Here is a 25,860-nt window from a genome sequence, read left to right as displayed (position 1 = left end):
ATGTTCAGAACAAGACAAGACAAAAACAAGACTGTGAATGGCGCTGGAAAGAGTTCAAAGACTACAATCTCCCCGTGAGACTGTGGAGGCTTAAATACTTGTGGGCTAATTAGTGAGAAGCCAGGGACAGGTGGTGTAAACAAGGTGCACGTGAGGAACAATCTAGAAGGGGTGTGGCTTCTGGCTAAAGAGTAAACACTGTGCAAGATAGTGAAGGAAGGGAAACTGAGTGGAGTGATGTAAAAGACAAAGACACATGAGCTAGTGGCAAGAGTGTGAGCGAAAGACGTGAGGCAGGTACAGTGAAGTGAAATGAACCAAGACGGACGGGCGTGAGGGCAAACAGAACAGAAATCAAACAGAGGACAAGAATAGAGCATGAACATGAGAACAAAACCAGACAGAAAAGCGTAACAGACATCACAATTGAGAGCAGCCAAAATAAACTACTGAAAAACAGAGATAACAGATAAACAGAAAATGCCATAACTAACGAAGGGAACATAATCAAATAAGCAGCACGGCAGGTAAATAACAACAAACCCTGTGACTAAAGTATAATAAGGTAACACAAACTGAATGGCAAACAGAGTGCATCAAATAACTAAAGGAACATAACCAGGAGCAAGATAACTGATAAACAGAAGGTGCAATAAATAACAAATTGAACATACAGAAAAGAAGCACTGAAAATAAATAGTAACAAAACCCTGTGACTAAAGCACAATAAAGTAACACAAAATAAATAGCAAACAGAGTGCAACAAATAACTAAAGGAAAATAACCAGACAAGAAACAAGACCAGCAGAAGCATGACTACGATGAAGGGGAACACAAACGTTCTTCTCCGGTAAAGTAAGGTGACCGCGCCATCATTGAAAAATGGTGACGTGCGCTGCAACCTGCCCCTTTTATGTGAACGTGCACAAACTCCACTTAGGTTAACACAGGTTCAACAAATCAACATCTTATTCAGCGTACCGATTAACACCACTTGAGGAAACCAGGTTTTGTCAACCCCAGTTTAGGAGGTTGACCCTGGGTTACATCTGAGTAAGTTAACCCCGCTTCGTAGTAGGCCCCTGCTCATCATTCACTTGTTATGAACAAATGATTTTGAAAGCATGTATTTTTATTTTTTCATTTGTGGTACACGTCTGGAATAAATAATGCATTATGTATTTTTATTTTTTTCATCTCTGGTCTGCTTACGCTTTTACATGTACACGTCTGGAATAAATAAATCAAATGAAAACACCGACATGTACCTCGGCAGGTAAATAAAACACCAGCATGTGCACCGGCACATAAAGATGCCAACGAAACAGCAGCAGCTGCTGCGACATATGCAGATGCCACAGGAAGTGCTGAGACAAGATGCCGCTGCCACAAAATGCACCTGCTGTCTCTCAATATCTCGGCTTCATTAGCAGCAGTTAGCTGCTGTTTCAACAACCTTCTCAGCTCTTCCACCTTTTCACGCTAACTTCGCCTTTTCTTCTTCCGGTTTACTGTCGACCTTTGTGCTTCTGGAGCTCTTCAAAAAACATATTCGAGGATCACAGAGTGAAGTTTGATCTGTTCACACAAGAGTTTCCAGCGTCTCCAGCTAACTAGCTTTAGCCTTGTGCGCCAAAAGGAAAGTTCTTCTTCTATCGAGTTTTTTGGCAGTTCGCAAACCGACATGGTGCATTACCGCCACCAACTGTTGGGGTGTGGAGCATTAATGAAGTCTGATGTATGTTATATTAATGAGGAAATGTGGAGATAAAGGAGGGAGAGAAAAAAGGTGGAGGAAATTACACGGTTCTGTATTCTGTTGAATAACCCTGTTCCCTTTAAATATGCCAATACTTGCCTCCAAGCTGGTGGTTTCGGCGTAGAAAAAGAATGTAACCCCTGAAGTGTTAAACTGGTCTGTCCTGGTGTTCTGACATTATCTAATAGAATTCTTCTTTGTCTGTTATGTTCTTGTCACTCCAGTAACACGTGCTCAACAGTCTCCCTTCTGCTGCATCTCAGTTTCATGTTTTCCAGTGATGTTGAGAGTTTGATTTAAACCTGTGTGATCTATACATAGTCATGTGACTTCATCTCCTCTGTTTCCTTGATACAACCCGTCCCTGAATTTTATGTAAAAACCGACCCTTAGATTCTCTGTCCCATTGCTTTTATCATGCTGTGCTTGAGACCAGATGACCCTCGGTTCAAATCCCAGCCTGACTGGAAAATTACTAAGAGCCCTTGGGCTCTTTGTCTAATGTTTGCTTCCTAATGTTTGTGACCTGCTCACAACAACAACAGCCCCCACTGTTTCTCTGACTATGACCCCTCCCCCTTCACCACAACAGATCTTCTTCAAGGAGCTTCACATGAGGATGTTTTAAATGCAGTTTCCATGTGGCTGCACAAAAGAGTTTTGATCATTTTTTATAGTCAAAATCACTGAAATCCTGTATTTCCTGTTGAAATCCAACAGAGAGACAAGAGCTGAGCCGAGTCTCTCCCCAGATTGTTCAACCCCTCACAAAGTGGACTGAACGTGTGCTTGATGCCATTTCTCAGAATGTTTCCAATATCATGTTTGAAGACACTTTTATACGTCTTCATTTCCACAGTGTTCTGTCATGTATTTCACATATGTGTGTCATATTTATGTCTTGTTGATCTGATAGACAGTAGTGTTCAGAATAATAGTAGTGTTATGTGACTAAAAAGATTAATCCAGGTTTTGAGTATATTTCTTATTGTTACATGGGAAACAAGGTACCAATAGATTCAGTAGATTCTCACAAATCCAACAAGACCAAGCATTCATGATATGCACACTCTTAAGGCTATGAAATTGGGCTATTAGTAAAAAAAAGTAGAAAAGGGGGTGTTCACAATAATAGTAGCATCTGCTGTTGAAGCTACAAACTCAAAACTATTATGTTCAAACTGCTTTTTTTAGCAATCCTGTGAATCACTAAACTTGTATTTAGTTGTATAACCACAGTTTTTCATGATTTCTTCACATCTGCGAGGCATTAATTTTGTTGGTTTGGAACCAAGATTTTGCTGGTTTACTCGTGTGCTTGGGCTCACTGTCTTGTTGAAACACCCATTTCAAGGGCATGTCCTCTTCAATATAAGGCAACATGACCTCTTCAAGTATTTTGACATATCCAAACTGATCCATGATACCTGGTATGTGATATATAGGCCCAACACCATAGTAGGAGAAACATGCCCATATCCACCTGGAAGCGAACATTTGCAAACATCAAACAAACGTTCATAGAATGTTTGTTTACTGTTCAGCAAGTTTGTGAACATTCATGTAATGTTTGTGATGTTTGTCTAATGTTTGCATGGAGGCGAAAATTAGACAAACATGTAAGCAAACATTTGCAAAAATCAATCAAATGTTCATAGAATGTATGCTTAATGTTCAACATTCACATAATGTTCATGTTGTATGTGTAAAGCTTGCCTCTAAATAAAAGTGTGTGTGTGTATATATATATATATATCATATATACACATGTATGTAAAATTTCACATTATAGGAAAACATTAAATATAATTTACTGCCTACAGAAAGTTAAAGTTGGACTCCATTTAAATTATGTGTGCAAACATTTTTGCAAAATAATTTACATCACTACAGACTGATTGTCAGCTACCAAAATATGTTTATGGAAACAGATTGCAATGGCGTTTTATTATCCAGACGTCCCACAGACCTGAGTTACATACATTTTGCCAAATTTTAAAAAAGCCTATCTTTAGCATTTTTGTAAATCAGGTAAATACATGACAGTTATTAAAAAGTGATTTACAAAATAATGTTTTCAACATGCATGAGCAGGAAGCATTGACATTTAAATAAAACAGCTCACAGACAAATAATATTTTTTACTGGTCACTTCACAACTTGCAGTTCAACATGTTTGAACATGAGCTGAATATAACAGTTACACACGTTACAGTGGCAGAAATCAACTCGATTTCACATTTCCAGAATGAACATTTGTCCAGGGTTTAGTGTTTCACTCAGGCCTCATTTGAGGATGACTTCATGTCACAGTCGAACAGTGTTTGGTTTAAACTGTTACCACATAATTGTTACAACATATTTCTTGCTTTCTGATTCCTTTAATATCAGCTGCTTAATTCATGTTTGCAGTGAGGCATGATATTGTAATTATCCAGAGTAAAAGTTGTAAGACCTGGATACAATCATTTCTGTATGTAAAATGCAACATACTCATTCTGGTAAAAAAAAATAAATAAAATAAAATAAAAAAGCATCAGTGATCATTGTGTATAATTTCCTGTAATCACATTATACATTCAAGTATTGCCAATTAAGTTAACAAGTTTCTAGCATAAGTGTTTGGTTCCTTCGTGGTTAAAGGTAAAGCCAGAACAGGTTTATCAGCTCAGAGAAATGCTGTCTCACAAAACTACTGTAATAATTGGGTCAGAACGTCTGAAGCACTATAGTGCTTTATTTTAAAACATGTTTGACCAACATTATCAGAGGATACAATTCAAATGAATTCATTTAAAGTAGTTTGTGTGCAGAAGAAGAAGACTTAGCTGAGTTGCAGCACTCAACTCCGTTCTGTTTTAGCAAATAAACGTTTGTGTTCCACAAGTTAATTCGCCTGTTCAGTCTCTATACTGTGATTAAGAGACCACTGAGAGCAGAAGAGGAGACTAACGCTGGACGCTCGTCGACTGGGATTCCTCACAAACAACCACCACATAGCTACCATGAGGTAGCAGTTAGCTTCAAATGGCTGGGCCTTTGTGCCGTGATATCGACGCTGTGACTATCAAAAGAAGGTAACGGAACCTGATGTGAGCACAAATTCGTTTTAGCCAGAAATAAAACTTCCTTGAAGCTTGATTATGCCAGCCATAGATTAATGGGAACCAAACCAACACATTTTTGACTAGCATGGAGCTAACGTTAGCCACAGAGAGGCACAGGCCTAATTAATATTTTGACTAGAACATGACTAAAATATATACTATCTTTTATTAGGTGTTGACGCATTTGAAATTTAAGTAATGTCAGTGCCCAGAAAGAGACTTTATGAAGATAAGCTTGTGATAATATTTTTGAATTATTGCTTGTTCCCCCCCAACAGCAACCACGCCGGCTGCTGTAAGAGTTGTTGAATCAGTGAATCCTCCATCTGATCAGTGGGTTGAGTGTCTGCCTGCAGTTGATTCACATCAGCCCGATTATCCAGAGGTTTGTACTATAATGGTTAAATAAAATTGTAGTGTCTTGTGTTAGTAGATTCTAAAATTCATGTTCAGCAAGCAAAATATTCAAACATTTCTGGCAAGAAATACTCTAATATCTATTTGGGATAATTTGAAAATAGAGTAAAATCTGTCAGTAATGAAGTTGTATATGCTAACTTTCCTTCCTTAAAGAAATAATTTACAGGCCCTGTTACTCAATAAACATTTATTTATTGCTGATATAAAGTTTCAGAATTTCTTATATAAAAAATTCTGTGTCCCTTGCATAATGTTTCATTTGCATAGTGTGTGCATACTGTCTATGGTACCATACACTTGAAACATAAGGACTTCTATGTTGTACTACTGAGGTTTCCACCTTATCTGTTGTGGAAAAACTGACCTGTGCCAACAAAAAAATTCATTTGAGATTCTTTTGGAATAGACCTGAGTAAGCACCAGAATGCATTTGAGATTTCACATTTTTCTGGGGGACAACCACCAGACCCCACCAGGGCCTTGTCAAGATATTTCAAGTGTTTTTTTTTCCATAGGTCACTTTCATCACTCAGTTCATTCACAGATTTGTCTGTGCTCATGATGAAAGGCATCAACAGCATTGGCTTAATCATTTGTGAAGCATAGGATTTAATAAAAAAGTGGGAACTTCTGTATTAAGGTTGTAACATGTGGATCTATATACATTTTGTGTTCCAGGAGAAGCAGAATGACATCATTCACAGTATCGAACAGATGAATGACAAAGTTGATGCACTACATCCTTGGACCGTCCCTGAAAGTGTCAGTTCCCAGACATACCAGGAGAGAGAACAATGTGGACACTGCTGACACGATTATCTGAAGGTTGGCCAGCTAAACCAGAAGTGTGTGCTTGAACCAATTACAAGCAGTGCCTGGAAGTAATGGGGCTGTTTTCTGTTTGTTAGATCCTCTTCACTTCAATAAAGTTTTGCCTTTTTTTTTTTTTTTTTACAGTGTATTATAAACATGCTGTATTTATGGAAACTAGTAACTAAAGGGCCTTTCACATTGCATGCTTTATACGCGTCAGGCAACTCCCAGTGTGTCGTCAGTCACGTTGTGTCAACGCCTCCCTACACCCTGACATGCCGCATGCAGCAGGGGGGCGGAGATTTTCACTCTGATTCCCCCCCCCCAGAGGAAAGCTGAATGATCGCCATGTTGTATATGTGTCGATGAACCAAGAAAAAGCTTTAATATTTCACAATCAAATTAATTTTTGGGTTAAAAAACATTTGCAAGGATTTTTCTTCAGAAAACTGCTCTGTATAAATGAGCAGTCCTGTGACATGTTTCTGTTTTGTAGAGATCAGTGGTTTCTGCCATGAGTCTTCCATGTTTGGACCCAACATGTTTCTACTGGACAGCGCGAAGCTTTGTCACAGTTCAGAGTGCCAAAAGTTGGATTGGGTTGAACTTTGAACGTCATTCTGTTGACAAGCAGGAATGTGCACGCTTCTGGTAGAAGCATCTGTTTAGCTCAGCTTTTGACGCGACACTTCTAACGCCTATAAAAAGCTACGTGTTTCATTGAAAATAATGCTTTTTAGACCGATTTGTGATGCCTCTGACACTTCCAAGCATGCGGTGTGAAAGGCCCTTTACACAAATAGCGTTGGGTACAGAGGATTAATCATTTTTGTCTGATCTGCTTTCACCTGTGTGGTATACCTCGCTGATAACTAACCTGAGAAAAATTCTGCAAGCAAATAAACAGCTTGTTTAAAATATAGGGCCTGTCCAGTAAGGAGTTGAGTTGAATACCAGTTATGACCATGCCGCTGAAATTATACAGTATCTGAACAGGAAAATATATATAATTGCTTATGGCTAACAATGGAAATGTTCAACTTGCAGCTCAAGAGTGCTAATGACAGACTTGATGGTGAGGACAAGTGAACCAGGCACCAGAGGAATGCCCTAATCAGTGCCTTGACTGTATACACCCCTGGAATGGAACAAGGGAAGAATACGGTAACGAGCATTGTCAGGGGCTGCTTGTACGCTACGGCTCCCGTTTATCTTTGGCAGTGCTTCAGCAGTCAGGGCAAGTCAGGAACCGTCAAAGGCAGCCTTGCCAGGGACGTGCCACAAATTTAGTTGTTATGGAGGCTGCAATAAATATCACAATCATCATTTCTACAATTGTGCCATAATCCAAAAATGTCCTATCCAAGCAGAAGAAGTATAGACGGGACCATCCTGAACTTCTTCCTGACCCAGATTACAGGTTTGAGAAGCTAACAATCTTGCAAATCTGTCTTTTTTTGGGGGGGGGGGGGGGGGGGGGTGACACCCAGTCACAGTATAGAGGCACTGTGACATCTGGTCTCTCTCTGGCTGCTAATGCAACATGGCAGAATCTGCTCCAAAACAGATTAATTTCTGTGTAAATCTAACATGTCTATCATATATTATGTAAAAGCTACTGAAAAACACTTCGAAAACAGAAAACGCTGTTTTCACAACCTGATAACACAAGACATCTCGCAGACATCAGTGTGCACACACATTCTGCAGTCGATGGTAACTTCCACATTTTTCAGAAGCTCATGCATGTGCACACGCATGATCTCCTTTGGATGCCATTAAAATGTCTGACTTTATCCTACAACACCAATATAAACATACAGAGGTGAATACGAGGTCTCTTAGATAATAAACCGACCCTTTTATTTATTTTTTTTAACTATATGGATTTGAATGACATGCGATTACACCAATCATGCTTGAACCCTCGTGCGCATGCGTGAGTTTTTTCACGCGTGTCGGTGACGTCATTTCCCTGTGGGCAGGCCTTGAGTGAGATGTGGTCCTGCCCTCTCGGCTGAATTCCTTTGTTTCACACGCTGCTCGAGACGGCGCGCGTTGCTTTATCAAAAATTTTTCTGGACCTGTGAGGAATATCCGAGTGGACACTATTCGAGAAATTAAAATGGTTTTCTGTGAAAAGTTTAACGGCTGATGAGAGATTATGGGGTGTTTCTGTCGGTGTAAGGACTTCCCACGGAGCGGGACGTCCTGCAGCGCTTCCAGGCGCTGTCGTCGGCCTGTTTCGAGCTTAAAACATCCTAATTTAAGGCTTAATTCACCCAGGACATCGTGAGAGAACAGAGAAGATTCAGAAGAGGCCGGCATGAGGAATTTATGCGGACATTCCACTGTTTAAGGACATTTTTTTAATGAAAGACGTACGCGCAAATTCGCCGAGTCGTTTCCGTGACGACTCGGCAAATCTGTGTGCGCCGCGACAGGAAAAACACCTCCGTGTTGAAAACCATTTGTAGAATTCAGGCGGCTTTTAATGGCTTTCAACAAGTGAGTAACTGAGAAATTGTTTAACAGCTTGGGCATGTTCCAACTTGCCCGTTAAGGTTTCCAACGGAGGTGTTTTTCCTGCCGCGACCCCCCGCGGTCGGGTCCAGCCCGACATGCGTTCTTTCATTACAAAATGACCGTTAACAATGGAATGTCCGAATAAACTCCTCATGCTGACTTCTTCTGAAAGTTCTCTGTTCTGACGACTTACTGCGTCAACAGAGCCTGAAATGTGGAAGTTTTCAACTTGAAACGGCGAGACGCTGCCGCCTTGAAGCGCAGATCGCCGTCAGGCGCCATGGACCGTCCTTAAAGCGACACTACCAGACCAAAATCTCTCATCAGCCGTTAAAATTTTTACCGAAAACCAGCTGAATTTATTGAATGGTGTCCACTCAGTTGTGCCTTACAGTTTTGAAAAAATTTTTATCAAACAAAGCAACAGTCTCTGAGCCATTCCTAAACAATGAAAAAAATCGACGAGCGGGTGGACGACTCCTCACTCAAAGACTGCCCACAGGCGAATGACGTAACCGACAGGCGTGAAAAAACTCTCGCATGCCCACGAGGGTTCAAGCATGTCTGATGTAATCACACGTGATTCAAATCCATATGGTTTTTGAAAAAATAATAAGGTTGGATACTTTTCTAATAGACCTCGTATATTAGTGATACACAGATAACACAAAAAAGGGCGCATATATATATATATATACACACACACACTTTGCACTGGGATACCAATTAAGTAATTATTATGAAGACAATCCTCATACGGCTGAGGGTATTTTAACATTGTGTTTATATTTCATAATATTAGCGCTTATTAGCAGATTAGCAGCAGCATTTAATTTGCCTTATACATGGAATATTTTTGATAAAATTTTATTTTACTTCCGGAGAAACTTTTTCTCTGGTGATCAAACATTAATTTAAATTTATTATTATTTTTGTATTTTTTTTTTTATCATGAATTTCCTCAGGAAAATTTTGTAATGTGTTTGTGTTAAAACTGTTCAATTTTGCTTTAAAAATTGTGTTCAGTTGTCGTATCTGACTGTCATACTTCTATGTGATAAAAACTTAGTGTTTTGTCATGTGAATTTCCTCAGGAAATTTATTGATTGTAATGTGTTTTTGTTAAACTGTTAAGTTTCTCTCTTAAAATGTGTGTTCAGCAAGTTGCATTGTCGTATCTGACTAATGTCATACTGAGTCTTCAAATCTGATCAAAAACTTTATATTATTTTTTTCATAGGAATTTTCTCAGGGAATTTATTGTTAGTTTTAAAACTGTCCACAGTTTTGCTCTTAAATATCATAAAGTATTATTAACTGTATGTAGATGTAAGCTGAATTTATTTTTGCTCCTAAAATGTGTAGTTGGTTGTAGATCAATAGATGAATGTTTTTTTAGGTTTTAATATTATTTCTCGAAGATTTATTCTTATTTTGTCTGAACATCTTTTGGAGTAGTGTTAGTGGTATGCCATGTAAGAAATCTTTTGTAAAGTTGAAAATTTTTCATTTTATGTGCTTTTTTTTTATTTTTGAGCATGATGTTTAATTCTGTAAAGATGAATTCCATCATTAAATCTGTAAGTGATTTCAAAAGTTCCATGAATACATTGCAAGTTACTATTTGAATAAAACCTGTTGAATTTTAAAACATTTATAAAGTTTGTTTTACATCATTTTTAGTTCTCAATAGGAAAAATCACAAAAAAGTAGATATATTGAGCAGGAACATTGTACGAACATATGAACAAAAAATGAGGACAGGTAATGTTAGCATTCAAACATTCTACAAATGTTCATTTAATGTTCTGGTTCAACTGTTCACATGATGTTTGTGAATGTTTGTATAATGTTTGTATGCAAACATGACCTGTCATTCTTTGTTCATATGATGTTCATCCAATGTTCATACCAAGTTTGCAAATGTTCTCATGCAAACATTCAATGAACATTCAAAGAATGTTCAGTTTCCATATCATGATGCTTGCACCACCATGCTTCACTGTCTTCACTGTGAACTGTGGCTTGAATTCAGAGTTTGGGGGTCGTCTCACAAACTGTCTGCGGCCCTTGGACCCAAAAAGAACAATTTTACTCTCATCAGTCCACAAAATATTCCTCCATTTCTCTTTAGGCCAGTTGATGTGTTCTTTGGCAAATTGTAACCTCTTCTGCATGTCTTTTATTTAACAGAGGGACTTTGTGGGGGATTATTGCAAATAAATTACCTTCACACAGGCGTCTTCTAACTGTCACAGCACTTACAGGTAACTCCAGACTGTCTTTGATCATCCTGGAGCTGATCAATGGGTGAGCCTTTGCCATTCTGGTTATTCTTCTATCCATTTTGATGGTTGTTTTCCATTTTCTTCCATGCATCTCTTTTTTTTGTCCATTTTAAAGCATTGGAGATCATTGTAGATGAACAGCCTATAATTTTTTGCACCTACGTATAAGTTTTCCCCTCTCCAATCAACTTTTTAATCAAACTACGCTGTTCTTCTGAACAATGTCTTGAACGTCCCATTTTCCTCAGGCTTTCAAAGAGAAAAGCATGTTCAACAGGTGCTGGCTTCATCCTTAAATAGGGGACACCTGATTCACACCTGTTTGTTCCACAAAACTGACGAACTCACTGACTGAATGCCACACTACTATTATTGTGAACACCCCCTTTTCTACTTTTTCTTTTTACTAATAGCCCAATTTCATAGCCTTAAGAGTGTGTATATCATGAATGCTTGGTCTTGTTGGATTTGTGAGAATCTACTGGTACCTTGTTTCCCATGTAACAAGAAATATACTCAAAACCTGGATTAATCTTTTTAGTCACATAGCACTACTATTATTAAAGGTATCAGCACTTTCAGTTTAACACAAAAAGGTACTAAACTGACTTGGGGGGAAAGTGAGACTGCAGGGAAAATATAGTGGGTTTGTTCTGTGAGATCTTGGGGACAACATGAAGGTGGACGTGTGTACACAAGTTTCAAAGTTCATGCTGCATTCAATGGAAAGCTGGAACTCAGGATTTCTGAGTTCCAGCTTGAAAATCTACATATTTTAACAGGATTTAGAATCAAAATAACAAGTTGGACATTAAACATCCAGTTCTGTTCTGGTCCAGTCTGTGTTGAATCAGGTGTATTTAGTTTTGGGTTTTTACAGTCTGTGTGGAGAAAAGATTATGTTGTTTTGAAACCTTGTTTCAAAACATTTTTGGCGTTGTCGGCAGGATACGGTTACGCTCAGACTACACACAGAAATGTCTTGCTTTAGATTGGGAAAGAGAGATGCGGAGGTGGCATCTCAGCAGGAGTCTTGCTTTAGATTGGGAAAGAAGGATGCCGAGGAGGCATCTCAACAGGAAGAAGTGGTCCCTGGGTGGGATGGGATCACTTCTAAAGAAATAGGCCAGCTTCTACGGCGACGTGGGGGACGCCCTGGGTCGTGGACTGGAGCAATTCCCACCGCGACTCCACCGGTTTTATGTGAGATGTTAAAACGGGTGGAGGTTAAAGAGAAAGCTCCATTGGGAGGTATTTTAGAGATGATGATGGATTTGTGTGCACTCATTTTGACACGTCTGTCATGTTCAGGAATGTTAAACACACCTGCTGTCTTGAGTCTTGATTTACAATGAATTAGTTGCAGAAATGTTATATGTGGAAAGTGGGAATTTATTGTTACTAGTACTGTATTTTCTGGTGTATAAGTTGCACCTGTTTAAAAAAAAAGCCTCTTGAAGATGAAAAAAAATTGCACCTTTTTTCTGCATTATCACTACTTTGGGACTTTTGTGCATCTTGTTTTTGGCATTTCTTCTTTTGTATGGGGGGAGGAACAACAATGCTCATTTGATATGGCAAAGGAAGCCATACAGCAGGCTATGTCCTTAGGAAAAATGCAGTCTGTGTGATCATTTCTGTGTGCCGATCTGACCGAACCTTGTTTCAAAACATTTTTGGCGTTGTCGGCAGGATACGGTTGCGCTCAGACTACACACAGAAATGTCTTGTTTTAGTAGAAAGGGAAAGAAGGATGCCGAGGAGGCATCTCAACAGGAAGAAGTGGTCCTGGGGTGGGATGGGATCACTTTTAAGGAAATAGGCCAGCTTCTAACAAGTGATATTAGGCCCTATGTTCGATTGGAAATTTATTGGATTAAATCAGTTCAAGTTACTTCAGCTTTAGTGGACACAGGAGCGGAGGCCTCATTAATTCATGGCAATCCAGAAAAAATTCAGGGACCAGCTCAGACCAGTACAGGTTCAAACTGATAATGGTACTCATTTTACGGGGAATAAAGTAAAAGAGTGGGCCAAAGAACATCATGTTGAATGGATTTATCATATTCCCTATTACCCACAAGCGGCGGGACTAGTAGAACGAATGAATGGGCTCCTTAAAGAGACCCTATTGAAGTTGTCAAAAGATCGCACTATGCGACAATGGAAACAGGACTTGACTACTGCAGTGGATCAGTTAAACAATCAACCTATAGGGTCCGGATCCACACCATTGATAAGGATGATTTCAGGAGAAATGATAGAGCATACTACTGACAGCATCAAAATGTGGAAAATTGATCCACAAGCGGAATTACCTGTCAGAGCAACTCCAGGCTCAGCAGGACTGGATTTGAGAACATTGGCAACTGTTACATTGGTACCTGACCAAATTCAAGTCGTAAAAACAGGACTAGGTTTACAGTGTCCAAAAGGGACATATGGGCATGTCCTGCCACGTAGTGTTCTACGTGGCAAAGGGCTAACTATTCAAGCCGGAGTGATAGATGCAGATTATCAAGGTGAAATTGGAGTGGTTTGTAGATTGTTTGGAGAACAACCCCTGATATTGAACAAAGGGGACAAAATTGCTCAATTAATAATTAAACCCTGTGAAATGGGGTTGGTACAGGAGATACCAAAACCCGTAGTAATAACTACACGAGGAACACAAGGTTTTGGTTCCTCAGATCAAGCAGGTGCCAAAGTTTGGGTGAAACAACCTAACGGACCGCCTAAAGTGGCAGAAATTATAGCTCAAGGGAATGATGCAACTGTTAGTATACTCTATCAGGGTGAAGAAAAATGGGTAAATGTGCCTATATCAAAGTGTTATGTAAGAGAGGACTAATCATTGTCATTCTACGAATAGTATTCCCTGTCCTATCTAGGTTCAATGTCCTGGTGGGAGTTGCTGATCGGGCAATCAAGAACCACAGGAGGTGGGCGTCGTCTTGACAACCAGTGGAAGCCCCGGGATTGGAGGTGTCGGCTGCTGGGTCATACTCCTCCTTGTAGGTGGTGCCATGGTCCCCTGTTGCTGGGGAATGACAGAAGGACATCAACTGGTGGTTGCTGATCAAGTGGTGACTCTTTCATGGAAAAACAGCACCCAAAGCAGGACCCAAGACAATTTTACTTGTGCAGCTAATGAACAATGTTCATTTGGAAATTTGACTAGTGATTGTACTATCTACAAATGTAGACAATGTTATAAGAATTACAATATACCAGTGATAGGTAAAGGGTGTCAACTGATTATATCATCTTTAGTACATGTATGCATACTGAATGAAACGACTGTCACTTGTGGAAATTCACCAAACAGTACACAATGGAATATAACAGCAGAGTCAGTACTATGGATAGCTAATGGCACGGCCATAGCAAATAGAACACTTTGGGGATACCCAATTTGGGTACTACCAAAAGAGGTTAAGGCAACACAAACCCAGGTTGCACCTTTAATTGATACCTGCACCTATTTGGCACAAGCAACAGTGAAGACAAAGGTATATTGGCAAGTTACCTTTCCAAAAATTCCAATTTGCAGAAGACGTCGAAGGGCGTGGTATGACACTCTATTAGGAGGAACAGGAACTGTCCTAGGAGTGTCAAATACAGTTGATAATGAAGTGACCAGAACAATGTTATCAAACACAGGGAAATATTCGTCTCAAGTAATCCATCAGGTAGGAGAATGGATGCCTAAAGCCTTAGTAGGGCAAGTACAAAATACTAATTTGTGGCAAAAGAATTTCAAATGGCAATTGGCATTATGGAATGAAACATTTAATGTCTTCCAAAATTTATCTCATATGGGAAATTGGACAGCATGTACTATACAAACTCTTCATGCTGAAGCTCAAAGAGAAAGATTTCAGCGTATAGTTACCACAGGGAACTATCATGATTGGAAATGGATTTGGAATATAACTGATACCTTATGGTTAAAGTTACATCCAGAATTTACACAGTGTAATGAAACAGTATGTACTGGACACTGGACCCAGTACAATGTGACACAACCAAAGGTTGTTTGTAAATATCAAGTGTTACCTGTGATAACGGCTAATGGTTATTGGTTCTTGCATATGGATGGAGAGTGGTTAGAACCAAAAACTAATACGACTTTTGATACCAAAATGTGTGACAAAACAGATAAAGGTATGGCCTGTGTGCTGCAAACGGGATATGCCAATCCATGTCTAACCGACTCAGAGGTTGTACTTTCTGACTGGACTAGGGAAACACCAAGAGAAATGTTGTGGCAAATTGGCCCACATGCTCTGTGTGTTGCAACAATGAGAAACAATTCACAAGTACCTTCGGTTCCGTTTACTGGCTGCCTGAACAATGTGCATTTATGGCATTGGGGTGACCGGACGTATCGTTTGACTAATTATTCTGTATCGAGTCGGCTGACTTCGGTACAATGGGATGTATTGCATTCCCCATGGAGTCTTTCCCTGGAGCGTTTCAAATGCGCATTGGAACAATCTACGGAAATTCAGCAATTAATAGAGTCACATACGTCCAACATCTCCAGTCTCATGGTGTCTACATTGATAGCTAGTGACCGGGTAAAACATGTGGCAAAATTAGTACAGCAAGCATCAGCACATCATTGGTGGGATATCTTTTCAGGGATGTCTGTCACTGCCAGGAGTACCTTAGTGCCACCTTTGACAATATTAATTATAGCAATATGTGTGATGACTTTTTGTAACATTTTTACATGTATCTATGTTATACGTTTAAGGCGAGAGGTGGAATGGGTAATATTTCAACGAATGAGATTAAATTAACTTTGTTAATTCATGATCCTTTTGGAGTGAACGAATACAATGTCACATTAGACCCCACAACATTGGGTTTTGTATATGAGTATATTGTTTGGAACAGGTATAATCAAGACTATATTACTCAAAATTTTGTTTGTGAATCACTAGAAGAAATGTGGGAAATGCTATGGCAGGACATAATCAATGGAATAGGCTGGAGCCCAGCATTACCTGAATCTGCTAGTGGTTACATAAATTGACTGGTGCAAAACACCAAGAGTGGAATGTGTGGAGAAAAGATTATGTTGTTTTGCCCCTGTCTTAAAGTAACCCTAATGATGTACTTGTTATTATTACACTGATTGCACAACTTTGTTTTTGTAGCCACTAACGACTGGGAGTGAAGCATGCTGGGGTCATTCTGAACTGGGAGTGAAGAGCTGGGGTTATTATGTTTTTGCAAGAGGAAATACCTTTTTGATGCCTGTTGATTAAAGGAATTATGTGCGCCAGGGAGTTTGAGATGGCCACTCACCCTCCCTTCGCGCACACACTAGAAAAGAGGGGGCAGAGCCATGCTCCGATAGAGTCTGCTGCGGGTCACGTACGAACGCCCAGCCGGTTGACAAGCGCACTCTGCCGAAGGTGTTGGCTCTCCATCTTAAAGGCGTCACGGTAAGAGAGAAAGAGATGTTTCATGCGCTGCAACCACTTGTGTTTGATGTAACTGCTTTTGTGGGGAATAAATATGCGCCTGTTTGTTCTAGCAAAATGCAGTCTGTGTGATCATTTCTGTGTGCCGATCTGACCGAACCTTGTTTCAAAACACAGTCAGACAGAATTTTATTAAAATTCATGACCTAATTTTGCATTTAATAATGTTTCCATCATTTTCATGAAGGTGAGAAGTTTTGTATTGCAATTGATGATTTTGATCCCATCACCTTTTAAAAAAAATATTTTTAATTATCCTTTCTGATTTTAACCAATTTAATCAAATTTTAGATTTTTAACATTCAAATTATTTGAGTGTTTTTGAAATATTTTGAGTGTTTTGCTGTTTTCTGATCTTAATTTTCATGTTTTAACTATTTTCTTCATCATTTTTACAGATTTTAGGCCATTTCTTTACTGCTGTATTTATTTTTTCTGACTTTTGTGCTTTGTGTTGAACTTTTATTTTAATAATAAAGACGACCATGTAATTAAAGAAACGTTTCCTCAAATATTTGAACCCATTTTAAAGGTTTTGTTTTCATGTGTTCACAGCCTCTCCTTGATTATGTCAAATGAACAGATTTTGGTGTGAAAAGGCGGGTCCACAAACTGAAGGTTCTGATTGGTTAAACTTGACTTTGATATTACATTTCCTGATTAAACAAACATACTGACAACTTGAATTATTTCATCTTAATAGTAACAACTGTTACTGCTGAGAAGAAGCTGTTAATCTGAGGGATTTTTGATATAAATGCAGTTATGTTCCAGAACATTTATGGACCAAATGGTAAACAGGGACACCTCAGAGACGGAGACAGACAGTTTGTGGACTGAATTCTTCCTCACACACACACACACACACACACACACACACACACACACACACACACACACACACACACACACACACACACACACACACACACACACACACACACACACACACACACACACACACACACACACACACACACCTTCATATTTAAAAAATGGTGCACGGTTCTTAATTTTACTGCTTCTCTTTTACTTCAAACTGAAACGTGACTCTGGCAACACAATTTACACATCATCCAAATTTAAATCATTTCCTTGATGTTCATGAATGAATTTGTAAAATGTAACAAACTTTAAATGTATCATGGATCAAGTGTCATTTGTCTCAGTTTGTGTGTTTTACAATCAAGTCGTCACAATAAAAGTACAAACAGCTTCATTCTACAACATGATGCTCTTCAATCAAAAAGTGTGTTAGTGGGGCTGTTAATCAGGACAACTGGGCACAGAATGAAAACATGAAACTTTCAGGGTTTGTTCTTGATGACAGAAGCTTTAATTTAAGATGTGGAGACTTTCTCAGTTTGACCTCTGGGGTCAGCTAGAGGTCATTGACCTCTGGGATGTGAAATGTCTGAACACGAAATTAGAAACGTGTGAATCTGAGGATGTAAATGTGATAGAAATGTAAACTAAATATGTATTTCCATGTTTCTGGACATAAACTCATTTCTGATAAGTACAACACCCCCAGAGGTCAATATGGGGTCACCAACAAGCTGAAGTGTCCACTTTGACTCCAAACACTGACCCTGGAGATTGACATGCTGCTCTTTGTGAGGTCATAGAGGCAGGCTGACTTTGAGTTGGATATACAAGTGCTGACTCTACTTCTGTCTTGGATGTTTGTTCTTGACCACACCCATGATGCCAGGTGGCTCTCAGTCCATGTGAAGGACACGATCCAACTGTCTGAGACTCATCCAGAGACACATTCAGAGTTTGTGTCTGGACGCTTTATCAATAAAAAGACCATCAGCAGCTTTTCTGACGTTGAAACTGATCACTGCTGAACCCAAACACCATGAATTTATTTTTGGTAAATGGATTTTTCGAACACGATGCAAAGGTCAAAGGTGATCAGCCCCCACAGAGGATTGATTGATAACATTTTAATATGATGTCATAGAGCCGCATCAACGTCATGCAGGAGTGTTTTACAGAATGACCACAGAACACAGCTGACACATTATGGTGGGTGTGTCTGTCCATGCAGAGGAGGAGGAGCCAACATCCAGCTGACTGAAGCTGTCAGAAACCTGGATCAGAGCAGCTGAACGTCAGCGTTGTAAATCTGGACACCCTGTTGTCCTCAGTTCAAGTCCGTCTCTTCTGTCATGTTGATCTTCCAGCATTTCTGCTGCCAAATTGTCTTCATGACAGAATCAGAAACGCCGCTGATTCAGCAAAAATGTTGTTCCTCTTTAAGCAGGGCTGTGAAATGAAAATTGTGAAATCTGAGGAAAATTTGCAGGTGGTCGAGCCGGGGTTTAGGGCCCCAGAAACCAAATTAATTTTGTATCTAAACATTAGATACAAAATTAATTTAATGTATCAGATTCTAATGATATATTTTCAGCATCTCCTGAAAGAAAAAAAAATCTCAAAAGAAGTGCAGATTTAAATGATCCTATATTCAACCTTTCATTTGACATGTCAATGATGATGTTGAAATAACAGAACATGATGTGGAATTAGGTCCTGGAATGATTTTCCTTTTAATTGTAAACCAAATTATGCATTAATTCAGAACAGTTAAACTGCATTAAATTCATTAAGACTGAAAAGACTTGAAGCATTTCAAAAACCACAGCTAAAGCTTGGAGAATATTTTGAAAACATACCTTATAGTAAAAAAGTCACATTCTTGTGTAAATTCCTGTAAATCCACTCAAACCCACAGTGTCTTTCTTCCAATGAAAGAAAGTCTAGATTAACAATATAAAAAGAGTCACATAATCTTGTCTAAAATCCTGTTTTAACCGCACAATGTTTGTTTTCCAGACAGAGAAAAATTCTTACTGTGTTTCCTGATGTCTCAGTTCACTTTTCCTGTTTTTCTTTCAGGTGCGTTTATGAAGCCAGTGACAATTCCACAGATTCTCGTCCTTATCAAACTTTTTCAAACCGTCTTTCTCGCCATCTTCTCTCTGTCTGATGTCGCTCTGTGACACAGACACGCTGCAACATTCTTCTTTTAGAAACTTGAGAGCTCTAAAAGTTTGCGATGTCCACATGCTACGTTTAGCTTTAGCATCTTGCAGGAGCCACACAGCGTCGCTGCAGCAACCAACCAGTCCCGCTTTACTGTAACACACAGATCAGCGTCCGCGGACTTATAAAACTTGTGAAACGCTTTGCGATGGGCTTTTTAAAAACTCAGTGACGATTACAATTACAGAGTACAACATTAACACCCCCCATTGACGAAATCCGCGGAATTCCTCGGATCCGCTGAGTATTCACAGCCCTGTTTAAGACGCTCCTCGTTCCACCTCCACCATCGACTTCTGTCACCGCTTATGGTTTGACCTCTGACCTTACAGGTACAGCAGCAGACATCATGAACCGGTTCTAGTTTCATTTCATTTCATTTCCATTTATTTGTACAAGGACAGCATACAATTACATTATGCTCATCAAGCAGAGATGTTTGTACCAGATTGTAGCTGCAACAGCTAACTTCCATCTGTAGTCCTTGAGGGTCAGGGGGATACACATAGGGCTATTAAATACATCACAAACAAACCTACAAAATATATAATACTAAATTCATAAAATATATAATATTAAATTCATTCTTACTTCATTCATTTCTAAAATACTGTGCCATATCAAAACATTTAAAACAACCATTCATAATTCATCCCTGTCACTCATAACATGCAGCATCAAAACATCAAAATTGTCAAGACATTCATAAATTAATCTAAACCTCTCAATTACTGTACAATATCAAAACACTTGTAAAAAATATTCACCCTTCATACAGTTCATCTCTCAATTTCTATACAGAATCAGAATACTTATTACATATGTTCAGTGTTACCTTTAGCAGTGCTATATATTTAGTGCCTACATCTTTGGTTTTGAAGAAGCCATGATTTTACCTTTACAGAAAATGTCTTAAAGTCTGGTTGTGTTTTTATTTCTTCTGATAATATATTCCACTTCTTTGTGGCTCTGTAAGAAAATGTTGATTGTGCAAATGCAGTCTTATACTCAACAAAAATATAAACGCAACACTTTTGGTTTTGCTCCCATTTTGTATGAGATGAACTCAAAGATCTAAAACTTTTTCCACATACACAATATCACCATTTCCCTCAAATATTGTTCACAAACCAGTCGAAATCTGTGATAGTGAGCACTTCTCCTTTGCTGAGATAATCCATCCCACCTCACAGGTGTGCCATATCAAGATGCTGATTAGACACCATGATTAGTGCACAGGTGTGCCTTAGACTGCCCACAATAAAAGGCCACTCTGAAAGGTGCAGTTTTGTTTTATTGGGGGGGGATACCAGTCAGTATCTGGTGTGACCACCATTTGCCTCATGCAGTGCAACACATCTCCTTCGCATCATCCGTGAAGAGAACACCTCACCAACGTGCCAAATGCCAGGGAATGTGAGCATTTGCCCACTCAAGTCGGTTACGACGACGAACTGGAGTCAGGTCGAGACACCGATGAGGACGCCGAGCATGCAGATGAGCTTCCCTGAGACGGTTTCTGACAGTTTGTGCAGAAATTCTTTGGTTATGCAAACCGATTGTTTCGGCAGCTGTCCGAGTGGCTGGTCTCAGACAATCTTGGAGGTGAACATGCTGGATGTGGAGGTCCTGGGCTGGTGTGGTTACACGTGGTCTGCGGTTGTGAGGCTGGTTGGATGTACTGCCAAATTCTCTGAAACGACTTTGGAGACGGCTTATGGTAGAGACATGAACGTTCAATACACGAGCAACAGCTCTGGTTGACATTCCTGCTGTCACCATGCCAACTGCATGCTCCCTCAAATCTTGCGACATCTGTGGCATTGTGCTGTGTGATAAAACTGCACCTTTCAGAGTGGCCTTTTATTGTGGGCAGTCTAAGGCACACCTGTGCACTAATCATGGTGTCTAATCAGCATCTTGGTATGGCACACCTGTGAGGTGGGATGGATTATCTCAGCAAAGGAGAAGTGCTCACTATCACAGATTTAGACTGGTTTGTGAACAATATTTGAGGGAAATGGTGATATTGTGTATGTGGAAAAAGTTTTAGATCTTTGAGTTCATCTCGTACAAAATGGGAGCAAAACCAAAAGTGTTGCATTTATATTTTTGTTGAGTGTACATTTGGGAAAGGTACACTGCCTCCGAGTGGTTGCTCTTGTTACCCTTGTTGTTGTATCAGAGGACAGGTGAATGAAGTTCTTGAGAGGTGGCGGAGCTTGATTATGAACTATTTTGTATACCATTTGAACCTCATGGAAAAAGATCAAATTTTCAAAGCTGAGCAGAGCATATTTGCTCAAAATATGAGGATGATATTGAATACTTTTTTGATCAAGGATTTTAAGAGCCCTTTTATACAGGGACTCCAAAGGTCTTAACGTTGTTAGATTTGCTTGAGCCCAACTTGTTATACAGTAAGTAAAATGAGGTATTATCATTGCATTTAGAAAGCATTTTGCAGCCTCTGTTGTTAATGTGTTTCTTATGCTTTTAAAAGTAAATTAAATTTCAAAGTGTTTGAGATCTTTTTTATATGCTTCTTAAAACAGAGTTGAATCTAATGTAAGCCCTAAATATTTGAACTCAGTTACATTTTTTATAATTTGATCATTGATAATAATATTTGGATATACTGTTTTATTCTTAATAGTGAAATACATGGCTGCTGTTTGTTCCAAGTTTAATGTTAGACAGGATTCCTGAAGCCAGGTAGAAACTGGCTATAGTTAATTTGCTCACAACCTCAGTCATATTTGTTCCGTGTGTGTATATTATTGTATCATCTGCGTACATTTGTATGCTCACATTGGCACATACTGAAGGTAAATCATCTATATATGTAAAGAAAATAATGCCGGGCCCAAAATTGACCCTTGTGGTAAACCTATATTGCACAGTTTTATCTCAGATACTACATTATTAATTCTGACACATTGATTTCACCCTGATAAATAAGATTTTAACCAACTTACTGTGTTTTCTGATAGTTTGAATCTTTGTAATTTTGAATAGAGAAGTTCATGATTTACGGTATCGAACGCTCTGCGTAAGTCTAAGAAAATTGCTCCAACAGCTCCTCCTTTGTCTAAATTTGATTTTATGTTTTCCAAGAGATAGCTACAGGCTGTATCTGTAGAATGGTACTTTCTAAAACCAAACTGCATAGGATGTAACAACGCATTTGATTCTAGATGGTCAATTATTTGCCTGGACACTACCTTTTCTATGATTTTGGAAAATATTGGAAGAATGCTAATCGGTCTATAATTTTCCATTTCTTGTTTATTACCATATTTGTGTATAGGAATTATTGCTGCAATTTTCATTTTATCTGGAAAAGAATTTTGTTCAATTGAAAGATTTGTTAACCTTGTTAGTGGTTTGATTAAGTATTCATAATTTTTTTTTAATGAGCGCAGAGTCTATTCCATAGATGTCTTTGCTTTTTGAATTTGTCAGAGAAACCAAAATTTTTTTTACCTGAAATTCATTAGTTAAGCATAGGTTCAATTTTGGGTTATCTGTTATTAGTCTTTTTTTTGGGATACACTGGAGTGAATTTTTGGCTAAGTTCATATATAGAATTGATAAAATATGTGTTAAAATTATTTGCAATACTTACGCTATCATTAAAAATTTCATTACAACATTTAATTTGTGTAATTTCACATTTTTGATGATCTTTGCCCATCAATTTGAGCGTTTCCCATAAGGCTTTATTATTGCCTTTTGCTTCTTTTATTTTATTTAGAAAAAAATTCACTTTAGCTTTCCTGAGTTCTGATGTTACTTTGTTCCTCATCCCTTTAAATACTATGTGATCTGTATTCCGGCCTGATTTAAAAAAAAATTTTAACGCCATTATCTCTAATTTTCATCATTTGCCTCAAGGACTCATTTAAGCAGGGTATATTTTGCTTTTTATCTTTTATTGGTACTGTCTTCTTGTATCTAGACAATATGTCTTGGATTGTACTTATTATTTGATTTGCCACGTCTTCACAATCAGGTCCTACAATTTTTCCATCCCAGTTAATCAGCCCAAGATCATTTTCCAAAGGTTCTAAGTTTCTTTTTGGAATAATATCTACACATTTTACCTTTATTTCTCTATTTTGATTTTCAGTCCTAAATCGGGATAATTTACGTGCAACTAATGTAAGATTGTGGTCAGACATTCCAGTTATTAAATTGTATGTTTTAGAGATATGGTCTACTTCATTACTAAGAATTAAATCCAGTAACGTTTGTGATTTATTGGTGATTCGGCTAGGCTTATTGATTAATTGTGACAGTTGATATTTAATGCATATGTCACTCAATTTCTTTCTTGTTTTTTTGTCCATCCAATTTAAGTTGAAATCCCCCAAAAGGATCATTTCTTTTGCACTATAAATTTTTAACAATTGACCCAGGTCATCATAGAAATCTTCCATAGCGGACGGTGGTCTGTAGAGGACAAATACAAGAAAAGACATTTCAGGTGATAATGTAAATTTTACACGAATACACTCTAAATTGTTGTTGGGTAAGTCCAGTTGTTCACATTGCAAATATTCTTTGACATATATCATAACCCCTCCACCTTTGCAATTTATTCTATCGTTTCTATATATTTTGTTTCCAGGTACTATTATGTGACTTAAGGGGGAGTGAGGTTTTAACCAGGTCTCCGAGAGACACAGGTAGTCTAAATTTGAGTCCGACAGAAGATGTTGAAGCTGTTCCGCTTTTGAAAATATGCTTCTAATATTTATGTGCCCCCCAAATATGCCCTTTGGTTTTAACTTTCGATCCCATAAAACCCTGGCATGATTAACAGTTTGAAATAACTTTGTTGCTTTCTGTTTTGTAGTCACTAGATGCATATTTTTAACGTCCTGATTTATTTTCTTACTGATCTGAATCGGTGTATGCAATCCACTATTGACGGTGGGATGTTCATCGTCAGCCGCTGGCGGGGCTAGCTCCCCCGCTAGCACCGCCGATGAAGTTGAAGGCCTCGCGACTGCTAGACTGTTGTTAGCCGTGGGCAGGGTCCTGTCCAGGTCCGCTGGTGTCGTCAGCTCCCCCGCCAGCACCGCCGATGGAGTCGAAGGTCTCGCGACCGCTAAGCTCTTAGCCACGGGCGGAGTCCCATCCAGGGCCACTGGTAGCGTCAGCTCCCCCGCTAGCGCCACTGAAGTGGCCGAAAGCCTCGCGACTGGTGGGTTGTTGTTAGCCGTCGATGGCATCCTATCAATCCACTATTGACGGTGGGATGTTCATCGTCAGCCGCTGGCGGGGCTAGCTCCCCCGCTAGCACCGCCGATGAAGTTGAAGGCCTCGCAACTGCTAGACTGTTGTTGGCCGCGGGCAGGGTCCCGTCAAGGGCCGCTAGCGGTGTTTGCTTCCCTGGTAGCACCGCCGGAGAAGTTAAAGGCCTCGTGACTACTAGGCTGCTATTAACCGCAGGCGCAGCCCCATCTGAAGCTGTCGGACTGCTACTAGTTGGTGTTAACACTGGTAATAGGACCCACTCAAGCCCTTGGTGTGTCCCGAAAGCTGCTGGTCCTCTGCTGCAAACCAAGCGCATGTCCGCACAATGACTGATCCCATGCTTAATCAGGTCCACCGTTTCATCAGTGTGATGTACTGGACCAGGACACCGGTGAACGTCCCCAGACAGAAAGAGAAACATGACTGCTAAAAATGCGTAGCTCCGCTGTGACTTGGATGTAAACCCGGAGCGCTTTGTTGTTCGGCTACTGAGTTGCGACTGAACAAGAATGTTAGTTAGGACAAATCTCCCGAATCCAAAGTGCTTGCCCGGCTGAGCAAACCTACTCAAACCATATCCATCTAAAATCAGGCTAGTGTCGGTACAATAAAAAACATTTGTCAGCAGTGCAAAAACCAAAAAAAGCTATCGCTATACCTGCCACACCTGGTGCCGCCATCTTTGATCCAGAGCTCACTAGGGTTTATTCTCCAACTATTTTCCCGCTTTATACAGGTGAGGAAAATGATGACATTCCACAAATAAAATTCTTTAACAACAACTAAAAATTTTTTTTGAATGTCGTCTTGCTTTGGTAAAATGTTTTCTCTCATGCGACTTGGAAACCTGCCCAATTCTGGGTGTATTTCAGGGATTTCATGACAAAAATTTGGTATTTTGCCCAAATTCAAAATTCTTCAATGAAGAGCAGAACTTTAATGAAACAAACAAAACCATCAGAATTAAAATTGATCACAAACTGTATTCAAAAAAGCATTTAGGTGAATTTTATTGTTTCCCAAACAGGATTTGAAGACAACAAAAAAATCTCTTTTTTTGAGGAATAATTGTAAACAGTGTTTAGATGAATCAAACTAAGTAATCTGAATCTAAATAAAAATCAAATAAG

General features: G+C 39.1%; 1 protein-coding gene and 2 long non-coding RNA genes across 4 annotated transcripts in view; 2 read left to right on the top strand and 1 right to left on the bottom strand.

The window, feature by feature from the left end:
• Positions 1-25,860, top strand: part of LOC117531541 (bromodomain-containing protein DDB_G0280777-like) — a 483,227-nt gene that overhangs the window by 254,344 nt on the left and 203,023 nt on the right. The window lies entirely within an intron of this gene.
• Positions 1-25,860, bottom strand: part of LOC117530243 — a 130,098-nt gene that overhangs the window by 84,765 nt on the left and 19,473 nt on the right. The window lies entirely within an intron of this gene.
• On the top strand, positions 4,620-6,000 carry LOC117530249. Of its 2 annotated transcripts, none has more exons than XR_004566257.1 (3): positions 4,620-4,836; positions 5,145-5,251; positions 5,965-6,000. It is a non-coding gene; the product is annotated as an uncharacterized LOC117530249 (long non-coding RNA). The 2 variants fall into 2 exon arrangements; XR_004566258.1 differs by having other exon boundaries at positions 4,620-4,851.

This window comes from Thalassophryne amazonica, chromosome 18, assembly GCF_902500255.1.
Source record: "Thalassophryne amazonica chromosome 18, fThaAma1.1, whole genome shotgun sequence".
NCBI classification, from domain to species: domain Eukaryota; kingdom Metazoa; phylum Chordata; class Actinopteri; order Batrachoidiformes; family Batrachoididae; genus Thalassophryne; species Thalassophryne amazonica.
Note: the sequence above shows the minus strand (reverse complement) of the source record. Positions and strands in the feature narration are given on the sequence as shown.